The sequence below is a fragment of the Leptopilina heterotoma genome, unplaced genomic scaffold (genome assembly GCF_015476425.1).
Source record: "Leptopilina heterotoma isolate Lh14 unplaced genomic scaffold, ASM1547642v1 Lhet_218, whole genome shotgun sequence".
NCBI lineage: Eukaryota > Metazoa > Arthropoda > Insecta > Hymenoptera > Figitidae > Leptopilina > Leptopilina heterotoma.
This window is the reverse complement of record NW_025110935.1, coordinates 1,201,084-1,220,593: the sequence shown is the minus strand read 5'-3', so window position 1 is coordinate 1,220,593 and position 19,510 is coordinate 1,201,084. Positions and strand designations below refer to the sequence as shown.

Genomic DNA, 19,510 nt, shown 5'->3' with positions numbered 1-19,510 from the left:
AACGTGTTCGCCATAAAAATTCGGCCTCTTAAATGCATTCTTGATGGAAAAAAGTCTCTTTATTAGCAAAACTTTTATCTCCATTCCTAGGAGTATAGAAGTATTTCTGGAAGTATTCCTAGAAGTAAGGAATACAATAAAAAAAAAAATTTACGAACTCCTTCGTCATAAGTAAAAATAACAGAAAGTCATTAAAAAGATGTTAATTGACTCTTCAATTTAAAATGAACATTGAAACATATTTAGAACACGCTTATGAATAAACATAAGGTGCGCAAAAGCTACTTTCAATTTGCCCAAACATGTTTTAATGGCCGTCGCGAAGTGTGCGTTTCTTTTTTGAAAATATCCTCTCTTTCTCTCTATATGGCGAATGGCGAACCGCACACCACTTGGAGCAAAAAAAATGGACTTCTCAACAGAATCTTAAATAGATTTTATCTAACATAAAAAAAATGCGGAAGACGATGTTCTCATTTCAATATCTAACAGTTTGAGATCCTTAACTGGAAGAGATCTCACGCAGCAAGTCGAGCCTATTAAAATTCACGTTGGCATACTATGAGTAATATCTGGCGGTTCAACTAACGTGCTTTATGGCATATAAACCCTCTGCTGTGTATATAGTGTATTTGTACGTACACGGAGAGAAATTTGAACCGTAAAAGACAGTGTCTAATTCAGAAGGTTAAAAGAGGGGGAAAGTTCACGGTAAATCTGAGTGATTTCTCCGAGTTTTTCTATTCACGAATCGCAAGTGGCAGTGACAGTAACCGTCAGAGAGCGCTACATCTTGTAGAAAATTATGATGAGTTTCCATTCATCGCCTAAGACTCTGATCACACCGTGATTTTATGTTCAACCTTCTCTCCGTGTATATATAGAGAGAGAAAGAAGGTAGTTGATGAGGGCGCGTAGGTGTTCTGCCAGGTGTATTATAATACTAACCCCCATTAACAATGGGCGCTGTGCACTCTTGAAAAAACACCTATGGTGAAAATAACCATACAAGAAATACCAGATTCCCGGTAACTATATATAGAAATGATTCTTTAGCATTAATTTTCAATTGTTGATTTGATACCCTTACGCGACGAGGTCAAGAAATCATTTGAAATTCTAATGTTATTAATGCTATTCAATTGAGTGTTTTTTTTTTCTTGAAATCTACTCAAATACCTAAATTTTGGGTTCAACAGAGGTCAAAACTTACTGTGGATACTGTGGTTAAGAGCAGTAAACACGTGCAATAAAAATTAGCAAATGAGAATATTTTGCATTTTGAAAAAGTTGAATGTGTCCTGTGGTTAAGAGGATAATTTCTCGACTCACGACCTCTTGGATCGTGAGTTCAATTCTCGACGTCTGGGAATTTTTTTTAAAGATTTAAATGAAGAAACGCTCAAGGGGTTTTTTAGTGCCTACTGCAAATTAAGGCGAACGAACTTCTAAATCCCAATTAGGGAAATTTCAATTTGAAAAAAATATTTATAAGAATTTTCCGAATTTTACATTTTCTAGTTGAATGAAAATTCATTCTGTCCACACCTGAAGTTAGTTTTTGTGCGTATTCTTTTGTTTTTTTTCTTTAAAAAAAAATTTTTTTTGACAAATCGAAAATATGCGCAGGTATTTTTTCATGATTCATAATAAAATAATATTAGAAATTAGAAAATTTAAAAAAAAATGATGATTAACAAATGAAAAATTTACCCATTTTGTTTATTATATTTATGCTTTTTTTATAACTGTTTATAACAAATTTCCTTTGACTGATCTGAATTATGCAAATTTCTCTACTTTATTTATGAAAAATAGAAAATTTGTTAAAAAATTATGATTAAGATATTTCTTAATAAAATAACCATTTTATGCATAATTTTTATTTCTCAATAACAATATTGTTCACAAACTCATTCTTTTATTTTTAGGAAAAAAAAAACATTATATATTCCCGTTTCTTAATATTTTTGTAGAAAATTTTCAATTTTCATAAGGGAATAATTTACATTATTTTCAATGTTTTAATATTACAATTGTTTTAATAAAATTCAAAGTTTTTTTTTTTTAAATAAACGAAAAAAATGTTTATAAATTCTATTTTTCAATTACAAATTTTCATTGAAAATGAAAATTTTTGAATTTTTAGAAAATAAGGGAAAAAATGTTACTCAAAAAAAATGTTCCCCGTTACATTTTTACGAATTTCTTTAATTGTAAAATTATTCAAAAACATCAATAATTTCCTTTTAAATAACTATTTAATTATTATTATTTTTCCACACGAATTAAGACATTAAAAAATTCCAAATTCTAACCTTTTTGAAATTAAACAACTTATAAAAGTATTTTGCTATAAAACATGAAGAAATTGATTGCTCCGAGTCGAAGACTCGGAGTGATCGATTTCTTTATGTTTTCTAATAATTTATAATAATTAAAAATTTCCTGAAAATAATTGAATTATTGCCAAGAAATTTATAAAAAATTGAATTTCTGTGTAATTTTTATGATTTTTAGCAATAATTAAATGTTTGTGTACGATTTTATTAATTTTTTTTTTAAATAATTGTATTTTTCTCGGAAAATTTTATTTCAATAGTAGATATTGAAAATAATTGAAATTAGGACAAGAATTTTATTGTCATTTTTAAAAATAATTGGACTTTGGGGAATAATTTTGTTATTTACAAAGATAATTGGAATTTTGACGAGAATTTTTTTTTAATTTTAAACATAATTGAATTTTATGAGAAGAATTTTATTAATTTTAAAAATAATTGAATTTCTGTAATAAATTATTTGCAATTTCTTTAAAATTGAATTATTTTAGTGTTTTAAAAATTAAATGTTTTTTTTTTATTTTTAGTGTTTTTTTTTAATTTAAAATTTTTAAAAACTTTATTTGTAAAAATAATTGAATTTTTCGATTAATTAATTTAAAAATTTAAAATAGTAATAAAAATAATTGAAATTCTTACAAAAATTTGAATTTAAAATTGTTAAATTCTATTATTTTTAAAATTGCTAATTTTATTAAAAAAAACGAAGCAAAAAGTTAGCCGCGCGCTATAGCGCGCGAATTGTTGCTAGTTTTAAATAATTGAATTCTCGTCGAAAACTTTATTTGTGAAAATAATTGAATTTTTCGATTAATTAATTTAAAATAGTATTAAAAATAATTGAAATTCTTCGATGAGTTTTATTATATTTATGAAAATAATTGAAATTCTTGCTTATAATTTTATCAAAAATTTGTTTAAATTATTGAATTTCTATGAAAAATGTTATCAAATTATTAAAAGTAATTAAATTATTGTGAAGAATTGTATTTAAATTAAATTTTTAAAAATCATTACATTTTTCGAAAAATTCCTGTTATTGAAAATAATTGAAATCCTGCGATGAATTTGATTATTTATGAAAATAATTGAATTATTACGAAAAATTCTATTAAAATGTTGAAAAAAGGAATTGAATTTCTGTGAAAAATTTTGTTATTTTTGAAAATAATTGAATTCTTTATAAGAATTTTTTATAAACATTGTTTTAAATAATTAATTTTTTCGAAATATAATAAATATTATGAAAATTTTATTTTAAATAATTGAATTATTGTGGAAAACTTTATTTGTGAAAATAATTGATTTTTTCGATTAATTAATTTAGAATAGTATTGAAAATAATTGAAATTCTTCGATGAATTTAATTTTTTACGAAAATAATTGAATTCTTGCTTAGAATTTTATCAAAAATTTATTTAAAAAATTGAATTTCCATGAAAAATGTTATTATTAGCCAAAGTATAATTGAATTATTGTGAAGAATATTATAAGAATTTTGTTAAATTTCGAAATTTGTTTCATTTTTTTCGAAATTTGTTTGAAAATGCGATTCTAAATTAATTGAATTCCTGCATGTGAAAATTTTATTATTTATAAAAGTAATTGAATTTTGGATGAATTTTATACAATTTTACTTTTAAATCATTCAATTCTTTTGCGAAATTTAATGAAAATACTATAGATATTGAAAATTACTTTCGAATATTTTTTGTAAATATAAAAATTTGAATTGAATCGTTTTAAAGAATTTCATTACAATTTTTAAGAATAGTTTTTTGATTTCTAGTATTAGCGAATTTAAATTAGTGGAAATTCTAAAAAATACTAATAGTTGCTTTTAGTGGCTGAAATCTAAAAAAAGTACCCAAATAGTACCATACTGTAAAAAAAGTATAGGTACTAAATAGTAAGTTTTAATAAATTAATGCAAAGCCTGGATATCAGAAGCACTTTCGTTTCATAAGATTTAATTCATTTTTGGTGTTAAAATAATACCCTATAATTTTCCAAAAGTTGAACACCGAAAAAATAGTGGAAAAAAGCCGTTATCTATAGTATTTATATTCTATTTGATTACATACAAGTAATATATGCACAACATGCGATAAGTATATATAGAAGTCAACGAGCTGGAAAGTTGGAAAAAAAACTATTTTAGGATAGGGACAAAAATAATGCTGAGTAGGTATGTGTATCTCTCTTTGCAGGGGTGTCGTTATAATTTATGAAGGTTTAAGTATAAAAAAACACGTAACACAATTTCCATACCGAGTCTGATGTTTAACAGAAAGCGTGCGAGAGGAACTTTATATTTCAAATGAAAATAACTTCCGATGACCTCGTCGTCGTCGTCGTTCATATAGTAGATTAGACTCGAGTGCGTTAAAATAAGGAAGCAGGCTGTACTCCTGAATCTCAGAAAAAATTTCCAGGCAGATGTTTATGTATATTCATATATTGAAAGAGAATAACGTATTTCCTTTTCTGGACTTCATTTTTCATTTCAATTTTTATGACTTTTATTTTTCCGGAAAAATGGGCCTCTTTCTCGCTTTTTATTATGATTGAGTGGTAGCGGAAATGAAATTATTTAAACCGAAAAGAGGGGATTTTTATACAGGGCTAAGACTAGGTTTACTAATTTCGAAGTAAAGTTTAGAAGAAAAAGTAAAAATTGTTTCGGAAGAAATTTTCGATAATAAATGCTGAAAGATCCTCCGGGTTTGAAGAAATGAATCCAACTAGAACACCTTGAGGGTTAAGGGAAATTTAATATTTATAGAAAATAGTGTTTATAATACCATTGCGGACGAGTAGGAGGTATAAGAACCGTTATGGATTATAAGCATATCCTTATAATTAAGGAAGCAACCCTTATGTAGTGTCTTCCATTCGCGCTCTTTCTCTTATTCTCAAAAGTCATAAATCCTCGCATAATTTAAATATATTTATTAAAGATTTTAGAAAATGTTAAATATAATAAATAACATTAATCTGCATCCGCTATCGAAAATATATTCTATTTCAGTGTATCGACGATTGCGTGTATACCCTGCAGGTTAACTTATTTATAATTCTTCTTGAATGCATCGACATATATGTTCGTGACCGATGAATACTGATATAATGTTCATCATTTTCCGCGAACATTCGCATGTACCTTTATATACATACATGCAGAATCGATTGTCAATTATACTGACGCAAAATGGATATTATACAAATAACGATAATATATAAAGTTCCAGACGCATTTTTCAAAAAAAAAAAAAACTTTCAGACTAATTAGTCTGTCTGATGCTCTTATTTTCGTGAGCGGTCACTTTTTTAAATTCAATTTAATAAATATGCTGATGTGTCATATGCATATTAGCATCAAAAAACATGAATCATTTTTAATAAAAGCTGCTGCAATTATAGTTTACTAAGTAAAGAAAATGTCAACTAACTTTTACTATAAGGGGCCCCAAGGTGACCACCCATTTTTGACATTTTTGAGGTCTTGATTAATTTTACAAAATCTACTCTCAAATAATAATTATTAACCATTTACTTTAAAAGATGTATTTTGGTGTTGACCAGAATAAATTGTAGTGAAAAACGATTAACCATTTACCATTAATCATTAACCTTTAGCATTTACTTATCATGTAAAAAAATTAAACAATTTTAGCCAACTGAAGTTATGCGACACTTAAAATAATTTCATCTCCAAAGCTAGATATTCTATAAGAAAACTATTAGTTTAAGAAAGTTTAAAGAAAAAAAAAGTGTTTAAGAGTTTTAAAAAAAATTGTAAGAATTTATAAATTCTCATGGTTTTTTTTAAACTTTTAAACACTTTTTAAAATTAATGCCAGAGAGAAAAATGTTTTTTCTATTATGAATTTTAAAAAAACTTTAGACCTCAGTTTTGTATATATGATAAACATGTTTAAACTTTGTCTTCATTTTTAGAGGTTAAAATCATTTATGTTTGATGTTTCTGTAGCAAAGTAAAAGTTATGATGAAAATTAATAATAATCTGAAAAATCTCATTTTGATTTTTTGAGAGAGTGAGACGATTTTAATGGAAATGCAAAGAAGTTATATGCACATTTTGTAATATGGCTATATATAAGAACTTAATAATTTTCTTCCTGGAAACGCGTGATTTTCAGTGCTGCGAACGTACTCACTCACACATACACTGACTTTTTTTTCGAGAAATAATGGTTCATATATCTTTTGTCCTTTTGTCACTTGTTCCCACGTTATAAAAAAAAGGTCTTTTTATTGTACATGACAAAATTTTTTTTTTATATAGAAAACACATTTTATGGCGAAAGTCATTATATAGAAGAATAATAATTGGAATAATTTACCTGACAATATTAAATGAAACGTATTCTTGTTCCATGTTTTCGAAGCCGGAAGGAATATTTAAAAGGATGTTAAAGTTACTTTTATTGTACAGAATGCAAGAAAACAATTTTTATAAAAGTATTTTTCAATTTAAGGACAAAATGTGGGTTAAAAAGTGAAATTTTAATAGAAGAAATTCTCAGTTGTAAACAAAAGTATACCACAGAGAATTTAATTGTTTTATTACAGTATAAAAGAGTAGAGTAAATTAATAATTCTCAACTGCATTGAAACTTGCGTTCAATTTCATAATAAAGATTTAGAATTTTTAAACTGAAATTAAATATGATTTTCAACTTTTGATATTTCGTTAAAATTTGAATTTTGTTAGAAAATATTTTTTTGTTAATTCAGAAAATAAATCCCTTTCTGTAAATTTTGGAATTATTTTATTCTGAATGTAATCCGATGGTAATTTTTAAAAATGTTTAAATAAAAAAAAATGCTCGTTCATTTGAACCCTCAAAACTTTAAAAAAATTATTCTCTCACATAACTACGAAAATATATTGAAATCTTCTCGAAACTTCAATTATTATCAAGAATTTATATATAAAATTCTTAACAGTTTAGGTATTTTAAAAAATTTTATAACAATTCTTCAATTATTGTTAAAAAATTCAATTATTTTCATAAATAATAAAATTCTTTAGATGAATTCAACTATTTTTAGAAATAATAAAATTCTTCAAAGTAATTTTCAATTATTTTCAAAAATTTGATATAAAATTCTTTACAAGAATTCAATTATTTTCATAAATAATAAAATTCTTTAGATGAATAAATTCAATTATTTTAAGAAATAATAAAATTCTTCAGAGTAATTTTCAATTATTTTCAAAAATTTTTATAAAATTCTTTATAAAAATTAAATTATTTTCAATACATTTAAACTTTTTTATCCCTCAAAAGAATTGAAATACCTACTTACAAAAATTTCAATAAAATTTATCCAAAGTATTCAATTATTTTCGAAAATTTAATACATTTCTTCCCCAGAGTTCAATTATTTTCAAAAATATTAATGAAATTTCAAAAATTTAATGAAATTCTTCACCAATTTTCAATTATTTCAAAAATTCAAAAAAATTCTTCCCGAGAATTCGATTATTTCGAAAATTCAATAAAATTTTTCCTGAGAATTAAATTATTTTCATATATAATAAAATTCTTCTCCAGCAGAATTCAATTATTAAAAAAAAAAAAAAATTTTATCTAGAATTCAATTATTTTCAAAAATTTAATAAATTTCTTTCCAAAAATTCAATTATTTTCATAAATGATAAAATTCTTCCCCAAAATTGAACTATTTTCTAAAATTTAATAAAATTGCTTCCCAAAATTAAATTATTTTCAAAAATTTAATAAATTTCTTCCCAAGAATTCAATTAATTTCAAAAATAATAAAATTCTTCCCAAGAATTCAATTATTTTCAAAAATTTAATAAATTTCTTCCCAAGAATTCAATTATTTTCAAAAATTTAATAAATTTCTTCCCAAGAATTCAATTATTTTCAAAAATTTAATAAATTTCTTCCCAAGAATTCAATTATTTTCACAAATAATAAAATTCTTCTCGCAGCAATTTGAATTATTTTAATAAACATTTTTATAAAATTTCTATAAAGAATTCAATTGTTTTTCCAAATTGTATTAAAATTCTTTTTAGTTTTTCAATTATTTAAAAAATTTTAATAGAAATTTTTAACTGAAATTCAAATAATTCCAAAGCATTTGATAACATTTTTTATGTAACAATTCAATTATTACTTTCATTAAAATTTTCAAAGATTTTAATAAAATTCTATTCAAGAATTAAATTATTTCAGATTCAAAATTTTTAAAAAGTTTGGAAAAATTACAAAAAGTAATATAAAAATTTCAAAAGGTTTAGAATTAAAGTTCTTAGAAAATTTGAATTTTAATAAATTTCAATTAAAAATTCTAAAAAAGTTAGTTTTTCGAAAAAATATTTTTTAACATTTTTTTTAAATTACTTGAATTTTTTAAAACAGTTAATTGAAAATTTTTCAAATTGTTCAAATTTCATGAAATTGGTGGTTTTCAAAAATAATAATTTAGATGAACTTTTTTTCATTGAATAAGTAATTGAATTATCAAGGAATTTTTCCCAAAAATTATTAAAAATAATTTTATAGAAGAAGTTAGAGTAAAAAAGCAATTAATTTTTTTGAATAATTTTACAATTAAGAATATTTGAAAATAAATGTATTTTGTCAACATTTTTTTGTCGATATAATTATTTTGAAAGTTAAATAAAATATTATGTTTATTTTATATTATTAATATTTCGATTTTTAACTATTTTATAATATTTAGAAAATGATATGATTCTATCATACCATCAATTGTAATTGATAGTATTATTATATTATTATCAAATTTTGTTTTCTATCGAATTTAAACAACTGGGTCAGACCCACATTGGTCGCGTGATCCGAAAAACGAAATCGAGTAAATCGAATTTAAACAGAAATTAAAAAATTTATTTTAATTAAAGATGAGAATAAAAAAAAAGCTCAAAATTTTGATGATTATCAGAATTTTGAAGCACACTTTGAATTCCTTTTCGCTTTTCGTTTATTCTCTAAACGCAAAAGCAGGTAGCAGCTTAAGAATTTGCCGCACTGCACTGAGTGTTAAATATTTGCCAAGGAAAGAGAAAAAATTCATACTAATGGGAGTTTAAAAAAATGTAAACTTTACTCCTTAACCCTTTTACTCTCCGCACTGTTTGGAGAATGCGCGTGTGCTCTCTTCGAGTTGAATTTATGATTTATTTGCGTTGGTCAGACTCTCTTGTACTTCTTGTTGAGGTACAGTCGACGATATAAATTATGGCAGTGCATGCCATTGACGTGCAGTCATCGCCAATGGCCAACCGATACAAGAGCAACCTATACTTAGGAGGATAATCACCGCGATATACTACATTTATTAGCGGATATAATGACTCGAGAATTTCGAGATCCCTACTTTCCTCTAAGCGGAAACTCTTTGCGCGCTCTTTTCTTCTTCTCCTTCTTCTTCTTCATTTTTTTTTTTTTTTTTTTTATTATTTGGTATTTTTATTCATTTATCTTTTCTCTTCATTCCAAAATCTCTCTCTATATATATACGCACTTGTGAAACTTGTAAAATGCCCAACAATATAGTAGTGTGTATGAAAAAAACTCGAAAACGTGTTTTAGACTTGCTAATATGAATTCAATTTTCGAAATTATTGTAAATTGTAGCCTGGCAGGAAACGGAGCTCATAAATCAAAATTTGAGGAGTCACTTGCTTTGGTACAATCTAAAAGGATAACGAATGATTTTTGTCTGTAGGTATCAAAATGTTATTAACCTCATTGCAAGCTATACATCAATTTTAAAAGAGAGGATCAAGTCGGATGAAGTGGATTCAATCTTTTGTTTTTGAATTGTTATAACTGTAAAGAATTACATATATTACTATATGGGATAACCAATTTTTGTTATTAAATCATTTTTTCCTTTTTCAAATTATAACGCTGAAGCGCATTTTTCCAAGAGTGTATATTTGAATTTATAAATATTTTTATTGATGAATTCCCAGAATAGGTTAATTACTTCTATGTATATATACTTTTAGAAGTATATTAATAGATCACAGAAAAAATTTTTTCTAAAATTAATGATCGTAAAAATAAATGATAATTAATAAATAAAATGGTGGTTTCGGAGTATTTCTTGAGAATTTTTATAATTATTAAGTTAATAAATAGAATTAAAGTATACTTGACTTATTATGCAATAAAATAAATCTTTTTATTATTTATCAAGACATATTAATATTGTTATTTATTTTTATTATTTTTATTATTTTTATTATTTTTATTACATTTTAATTAATAATTTTTTAATCTTTTATTTATTATTTAAAAAAAAATTTTTTTTTTTAATTTAAAAAATTTTTTTTTTGCCTTTGGTCCAAAGGCCACAACAAAAAACGCCAACTATTATATAAAGGTCTATAATATATCAAAAAACTTAATTGTTATTATTTTTATTACTTATTATTGTTACTTATTTTTATTGTTATTATTAATTTTATTATTTTTTCTTTTTAAGGACCTTACACAAAGTACGTAAGGAATTTTTCGAAAATTTTAAACCCCCTTCCCCATGTAAAATAGCCTTCATTTATTTTTTCAGCTGTTCGTGAGAAATAACTAGACTCCCCCCCCCCCCCCCTTCATTCCTTAAAACCTTATATGTAATTTGTACACGGTCTCTTATTTCTATTTTAATTATTTTTTATTATTGTTTTTATTTTTCCTTTCTATTATTATTTTTGATTTTTATTATTTCCTTTTCGTTAAAACATTTTTTAATTAGTTTCTGTCATAAAGGATAAATACTATATAACATTTAAAAATAGCCTTTCATTATACAAAAAAAAATAAAATACTGTAATAAATATTAATTATTATTAATAATAAATATTATATTTATTATCATATTTATTACTTCTTTTTGTTATTGTAATTTTTTGAATAAATATTTTGAATTATTTATGAATAAATAATGTTTTGATTAAAACTTTGAGATTAATTTTAGTTATTTTTAATATTTTTCAATTAACAGAAGAAGAAAAAAGTATTTTTTTTATGAAGATATTAAAAGATAATAATGTAAAGAAATTGAAAAAAAAATAATTATTAATTTATTATTGAAAAAATAATGTATTGGGACAATGAAAAAATTTTGTGAAAATTAAAAAAAAATTGGAGATGCCGGGGATCGAACCCGGGGCCTTTCACATGCAAAGCGAACGCTCTACCACTGAGCTACATCCCCGTTGAAGAGGAGTTGAAAAATTTACTAGGCCATCCGACATGTAATAATTTTTCACTTTTTTCAATAATTTTTACTTTTTCCTTCATTTTCAACATTAATTTTGTAAAGAAACTGTAAATTACCACAAACAATTTTATATATTACGGAAAGATTGCTTTACAATTGCTGTCATTTATTTTTTTAAATTTTCAATTAATAATTTTAATTAGAAATTAAATATATATTTATGATGAAAAAAAATTAATAAATGTAATATTAATATTAATTTCTAATAATAAAAATATTTAAGCTTTCTCCTCATTGGGAAAGATTTCGGATTAACTTTGAATTTCTTTTAATTATTGCTTTTTCAATTTTTTTATTTTTAATTAATTTTAGTTGATTTAATTAGGGTAATTTTATTAATTTTATTATTATTATCTTATTTTTATCATTATTAATTATTATTATTATTATTATTATTATTATTATATTATACTATTATTATTTAACTAAATTAATTAATTTAATTTTAAATGTTATGTATTAGGTATTGAATTTTTTCTTTTTTTAATTATTTATTCGTTTCTTAAAATTTTGCGGTTTTTGTTCGTAAATAATTTTGTTAATATATTATTTAACTATTATTATTTAACTTAATTAATTAATTTAATGTCAAATGTTATGTATTAGGTACCTAATACATTTTTTTCTTTTTTTAATTATTTCTTCGTTTCTTAAAATTTTGCGGTTTTTGTTCGAAAATAATTTTGTTAATATATTATGTAACTATCATTATTTAACTAAATTAATTAATTAATTAAATTTCAAATGTTATGTATTAGGTATTGAATTTTTTTTTTAATTATTTATTCGTTTTTTAACATTTTGCGGTTTTTGTTAGTAAATAATTTTGTTAATTTAAGAAATGTTTCTAAATATGTATATATAAGATTTTTTATATTTTTTTATTTTATTATTTATTTAATATAATTGTTCCAATATAATTGTTGTTACTTTGTTATTATAATTTGTTAAATACTTTGCTAAGTACAATGTACGAAAGGGCTTCAAGCCCGTTAAAAATTAAAATAAATAAATAAATAAATTTTATTTATTTTTTTTTATTTTTTATATTTTTTTATTTTTTTTTATTTTAAGAGTAGAATTTTATTTTTTCATAATACATACTCTTTAAGTATATATGAGTGCGAGTAAAATAAAGTTCAAGTGAAGTGAAGCTACAAAAATGCAAAAAATATAGGGTTGTTAAATATGTAAACGATTTTTTCCTGCAAATATAGTAAAATTCAGTATGATTCACAAGTTTTTAACGATGAAACTGAATGAAATATATGCGTTTTATTAAAAATATTTCCATAAATTACTGATTGACATAATAAATTAATTAGTAATTAATTAAAAAAAATTGAAAAAATAAATTTCACTGTTTGGAAGTTAATTTATTTTTATAAGTAACGTAATGTTGAAATTAATAAATATTATTGTAATAAATTTTTAATTTGAAGAAGAAATAATACCTTATAATTAATTAAAGAAAAGGAATTTATCATTAGGTATTAAATATATTAAAGGTCAAAAAATCTCCTCAAATAGTAGAATTTTATTTCCAGCAGAGAAAAAATGGCTTTTTCACCCATACTCCGTTATAATTAATTTTAGAAATAAACATTCGCAAAAATCTCATTAAATAGCAGAATTATTTTATTTCTCTCGTGGAGAAAAAAAGGGTATAAACCACATAAGTAATTCCAGAAGTAAATTCCCACATAACACGTGCGCACTTTGCAAAACGGTCAAATGTGAAAATATAATTCTTCAGTGGTTTTGGTAAATGATATAATAATACGGATATAATGATTCATATGCGTGCCACATGATTCGTGAAAATAGAATTGGTGCGGCCGGGAAAATACATGTGGGACATGCGCCCAATTTGATCGTATTATATGACGCGAGGACGATTCGATTACGTGCTTATAATTGACAAAAACCAAACACTGAAATTCAATTTCTATATATATATGCTTTTATTTTTATAAATATAATCGAAAAAAAGCACACACACACACACAGAAACCACAAAACATTTATATAAATCTGCACTATTAAAATTCCAAAGGAATCTGAAATCGTGGGGTGAATCAAGGACGAGCGAAATATTTTACGAGAATCGCGGATAAAAATTAAAGAAGAAGAGAGAGATTCAATATATACCGTAATGTTTTTATACTGTGGGAATTGTGGTGGAATTTCTCAATGCTCAACTGATTTCATGATCGTTTCGGAATTATTGTCAATCGAAGGTCTTTTCTTTTTGAGAGAGTGTATATCGGGAAAAACAAAAAAAAAATTTCAAATACTTTATATATATTTATGCCGCACAGATTTAATATACCACAGAATAAAATGGAAAGTCGTGTACATGACATTCATTTTTCAAAAGACGTGTAGGTCTTGGAATTTTTGACACTTTTTTATTCACCTTGTACAACTATTTAGCTGTTGATAAAAAAAATTATTAATCTTATTTTCAAAAAATTTTAATACAATTTTTTATAAGAATTCAATTATTGTTTTTATAAATAATGAAATTCTTTACCAGATATAAATTATTCTCGTAAATAATAAAAATCTTCTCCAGAATTCAATTATTTTCAAAAATAATAAAATTCTTCCACAGAATTTAATTATTTAAAAAAATATTAAAATTCTTCTGCAGAATTCAATTATTTCCATAAAAAATAAAATTCTTCTGCAAAATTCAATTATTTTCAAAAATTTAATAAAATTCTTCCCCAGAATTCAATTATTTTTAAAAATTTAATAAAAATCTACCCCAGAATTTAATTATTTTCATAAAAAATAAAATTCTTCTCCAGAATTCAATTATTTTCATAAATAATAAAATTCTTCTCCAGAATTCAATTATTTTCCAAAATTTAATAAAATTGCTCCCCAGAATTTAATTATTTTCAAAAATTTAATAAAATTCTTCTCCAAGATTCAATTATTTTCATAAATAATAAAATTCTTCTCCAGAATTCAATTATTTCAAAAAATTCAATGAAATTCTTCCTAAGAATTCAATTATTTTTAAAAAATTTAATAAAATTCTTCCCAAGAATTCAATTATTTTAAAAAATTTAATAAAATTCTTCCCCAGAATTCAATTATTGCAAAAATTCAATAAAATCCTTTCCCAGAATTTAATTATTTTCAGAAATTCAATTAAATTCTTTCAAGAATTCAATTATTTTTAAAAATTTAATAAAATTCTTCCCCAGAATTCAATTATTTCAAAAATTCAATAAAAGTCTTCCCACGAATTCAATTATTTTCGAAAATTTAATAAAATTCTTCCCAATAATTCAATTATGTTCGAAAATTTATAAAATTCTTTCCAAGAATTCAATTATTTTCAAAAATTTCAATAAAATTTTTACCAGGAATTCAATTATTCTCAAAAATAACAAAATTCTTCTTCGCAGCAATTGAATTATTTTTAATTCAATTTTAATAAAATTTCTGGAATTCTGGAAAGAATTCAATTATTTTTCACAACTTCATTAAAATTCTTATTAGAAATTCAATAATTTTTTAAAGTTTAATATAATTTTAAGAGAAATTCAATTAATTTTAAAAATTTTAATAACATTTTTCATAAGAATTCAATTACTTTCAATACAATTTTAAGAGAAATTCAATTAATTTTAAAAATTTTAATAACATTTTTCATAAGAATTCAATTACTTTCAATACAATTTTAAGAAAATTCCCCAAAAAATTCAATTATTAAAAAAATCTCTATTAATATTTTTCTTAAAAATTGAATTATTTTCAAAAACTTTAATAAAACTTCTATCAGCATCTCAATTATTTTTAAAAATTTTAATAAAATTTCTCTGTCTGCAATTCAATTATTTTCAAAATTCTTCGCAAGAATTCAAATATTTTCGTAAATAATAAAATTCTTTTCAGAAATTTAATTACTCTCAATACAATTTAATTAAAAGAAATTTAATTTTAATTATATTACTTTTTTTCTTTAAAATTAAAGAAATTCAATTTTAATTAAATTTCTCGAAAGAATTGAATTATTTTCAAAAATTTTATTTTCCAATTCCAAATTCAGTCCAAGGCTTGAACGTATAAAGAAATTCAAAATGTGAAAGTTGAACTATTAAATTAAAAAAATAGTAAAAAAAACAGTAAAACGTTTTAAATTGGTATATAAATTTCAAATTGATGGGATGAGTTTTAATCACAAGAAGCGGAATAATTTTCACGTGATCGATTTAGAAAGAATATGGCTTTTCACTACATGAGACGCGCGCGATTTACTAGCGATTTAAAATATGTACTTAGAGGATGTTGGTAATTTCAACGATATGGCGAGTTTAATATAGGAATTAATTATACTTTTACTTTATGGAAACTAAACCTGCAATGTCAGAGTAGAGTTTTCGAACTGAATCCTTGACTTAGGGCAATTAGCTTCTTTATATTGAAGTCCGCGGTAACAAGGTCGCGCGGATGAAACTTAATTATTGACTTTCTTGAGTCTTAATTAAATTTCACCTGCGCGATGTTCTTGACCTGAAGAGCTTTGATATTGTAATAAACGCAGCGACTGTTCAATTGCTTTTCATTTGCAATTATCGCTAAAGTGCTTTTGTTAATTTACGCTTTCTTTAGTTAATCTAAAATCTATTTTAATTTACAAAACAATCTCTAAAAAAAACAAAAAAATTTACGCTTTCTTAGTTTCTTTAGTTAATAACAACACTATTTTAATTTTCAAAATAATCCCTAAAAATACTCAAAAAATTTATGATTTCTTTAGTTGATGACAACCTTATTTTAATTTGCAAAACAATTCCTAAAAATGACGGAAATAAAATTCTTCCCCAGAATTCAATTATTTTTAAAAATTTAATAAAATTCTTCCCTAGAATTCAATTATTTCAAAAATTCAATAAAATTCTTCCCAAGAATTCAATTATTTTCCTAAACAATAAATTCCTAAATAACAAAATTATTTTCGCAGTAATTCAATCATTTTTAAAAAAATTTTTATAATATAAAAATTCTATTACTTTTTTTAAACTGTTCTTTTAATTTCGCAAAAAAATTCAAATATTTTAAAAAATTTTAATAAACATTTTACTTAAAATTGAATTATTTAAAAATATTTTATTACAATTCTTCTCAAAAATTTCATTATTATCAAAGATGTTAATCAAATAAAATAAATTAATTTAAAATAAAAAAATTTACAATTTTTTAGTTAATAACAACACAATTTTAATTTTCAAAACAATTCCTAAAAATACCCCCAGGAAAAATGGAGATAATCTCTTAAAGACTAATTATATTGTTAATATTATAATTAAACACTAAATTAAACTCACATTATAAACTATTTATTAAACAGTATAAGCAGCATAAAATATAAATAATTAAACTTATTATACTAAATACTAATCATAGTTTTCTATTTCTGTTTCAGGTGAGTTCGCATTTTTGATCTGATTTATCTTTCCTGTACGACTAGGATGTGTGTGTATGTGTAAGTAACATTAACTATGAATTAACAAGTAATTACTTAATTAAGGAAACTTTCTCGCTATTTTATTAAATGAAAAAAGTGATTTAATTATTTATTAATTATTAATAATAGTAGTTGCGGATCATTTATTTTTAATTTTTCAAGAAACCTGAACTGTTTAGAATTTCTGCACATTTCTGATAATTTTAACTACTTCCGGAGTAAATTTTACTATTTCCGAAATAAATTTTAGACAATCGGATTATTTACAAAATAGAAGAAATTCTAATTCTAATTATTAATATATTGTTGGCCTAATAATTCAGATTTGATTTGATAGCAATATATTTAAACAGATCGACTTTTTGCCACTCCGAACTGTTTTCCATAAAGTCAATTCCTTTTTTGGGCCTAAATTAAAAACAAGATATATATATTAAAAGATAAAATCAGTTTTTTAACCGAAATAAAGTCAATATTCGTACTAATGTAACTTTTAACTTTAATCGAAACAAGACGTAAAATAAGATATATATTTTTCCTCAAACCGCAAACGCATTTAATTGGAAAGTATCAAATTGCAACGAATTGATACAGCAAAAAAAAGGATCAAAATCATAAATTAATCCAAATTTTTCGTATCAATTTTTGATCCGCTTTTGTAGAAATTTGATACTTTGGAGAAAACACTACACGGAGAAACTTTTTCTTATAATATTAAATATATTTGGTTATGTTTATTCTAAAAGTACGTTAGAATGTGAGGATTTTTCGTGCGTTGTGCTAATAATTTCAACATTAATACGAAAATATGATAAGTTCGTTATATATTAAGCAACCTTCGGTGTACAAAAATTACTATCTGCATTAGAAATAGTCTTATTTTTCTTTAGAAAAGAATAAAATGCTAGTTTTTGTTTGTGAAATAATACGGTAATTCTAACCTTTTTTCCACATATAGATAGAATATATAACAGACATTCTAACGTAGCATACCAATTTTGGAAGGACTGCGGGCGGACTTAACCGATTTCGCCCGAGCATCACCGAGTCCATCACCTGACGTCGCGAACTAACCCTAATGTTTTCGAAGTTGAAATTCACACGTGTATGAAAGAAAAAAACCTTTTATTAATAAACGTGAATGTCTCCTCATGCCAAATTAATTTCAAGAACTGTTCCTCAATATAACATAATTTTTTTCACGACTTTTACTTATTTACATAATTTGATTAGTAAGTTATTTTAAAAAATGCTCTCTCTCGAAGGCACATATTTTTCCACTCGTTTAATATATAAGGACGATTCAGCTGTGTACTTCTAACGAATCGTGCGATCTTTCGGTTTCCGTGACCAATCGTCGTGTCTTTACTTGCGTGTGCGTGTGTGCGTTAATAATATAGGTTAGGTTTCTTACGTCGTGTTAAATATATTTACCTACAGTTACAGTGACATACACTAATGCCATCTACCATCAGATCCAAGTATCACTATCGTCTCTATGAGTATCTATAGACAATTAATTTGTTGTGTTTCTTTTTAATTCATGGCTTTCCCAACTTTGCAAAAATTATTATTTTCTTTCTAAAACAACATACTAATTTTCGTTAGTTTCCTTATGAAGAACTGTAAAATATATACTGAATGAGTGTTTTTGATAGTCTCAATAGCAATTTCTATAACCTATGTCGTTTTTCCCTTGAATCTAACCTAACATACTAAAATGTCTCACCAGTTTTAAGAATTATTGGTATTAAAAGTTTCTCCGTGTACGTATAGAAAACTTTACTTCGAAAAAAGTAAAATTTCGCGCAGCTTAATTTCAAACACAGTTTAGACTTTACTTCATAAATATTAAATAGTAAATATTATACATTTGTACCTTATTTTTTCTGTATATTGAATTTAAATTTAATTTTAAAGAAACGGTAAAACGGAATATACTGATAAGCATCGTGAATAAAATGAAATTCAGCACAATAAAAAGAAAGTTTTATTTTAAGGCACAAAGGAAATCTTAATTTAAGATCAAACAATTTTAAAGCAGAGGCCTTTGCTGAATTTAGTCAATAAATTTTGCATTCTGATTAGAAAAGCGTGAAACCACAAAAAAGTATTTTGGAATTAGATATTGAAGAGCAAAATTAAGTTCGGTTCTTAAACCATTTTTTTTCGAAATGCAACATATTTTTGATAATTCAGACAAAAAAATTACAAAAATTCGTAAATTGCAGGATATAATTTGAATAATTTTAGAACAATTACAAGTAGTTGCAGAAATTCAATTATTTTTAAAAGTAATAAAAAATCTTCCCAAAAATTTAATTATGTTCAACAACTTTTTTAAATTCTCGTCAAAATTTCAAT

At 23.6% G+C, this 19,510-nt stretch overlaps 1 protein-coding gene and 1 non-coding gene across 2 annotated transcripts in view; one reads left to right on the top strand and one right to left on the bottom strand.

Annotated features, from left to right (window-relative positions):
- LOC122501916 overlaps nucleotides 1-19,510 on the top strand; it is a 173,386-nt gene that overhangs the window by 19,764 nt on the left and 134,112 nt on the right. The gene's annotated exons all lie outside the window — the stretch shown is intronic.
- Trnaa-ugc lies at nucleotides 11,521-11,592 on the bottom strand. Its single transcript has one exon. It is a non-coding gene; the product is annotated as a tRNA-Ala (tRNA).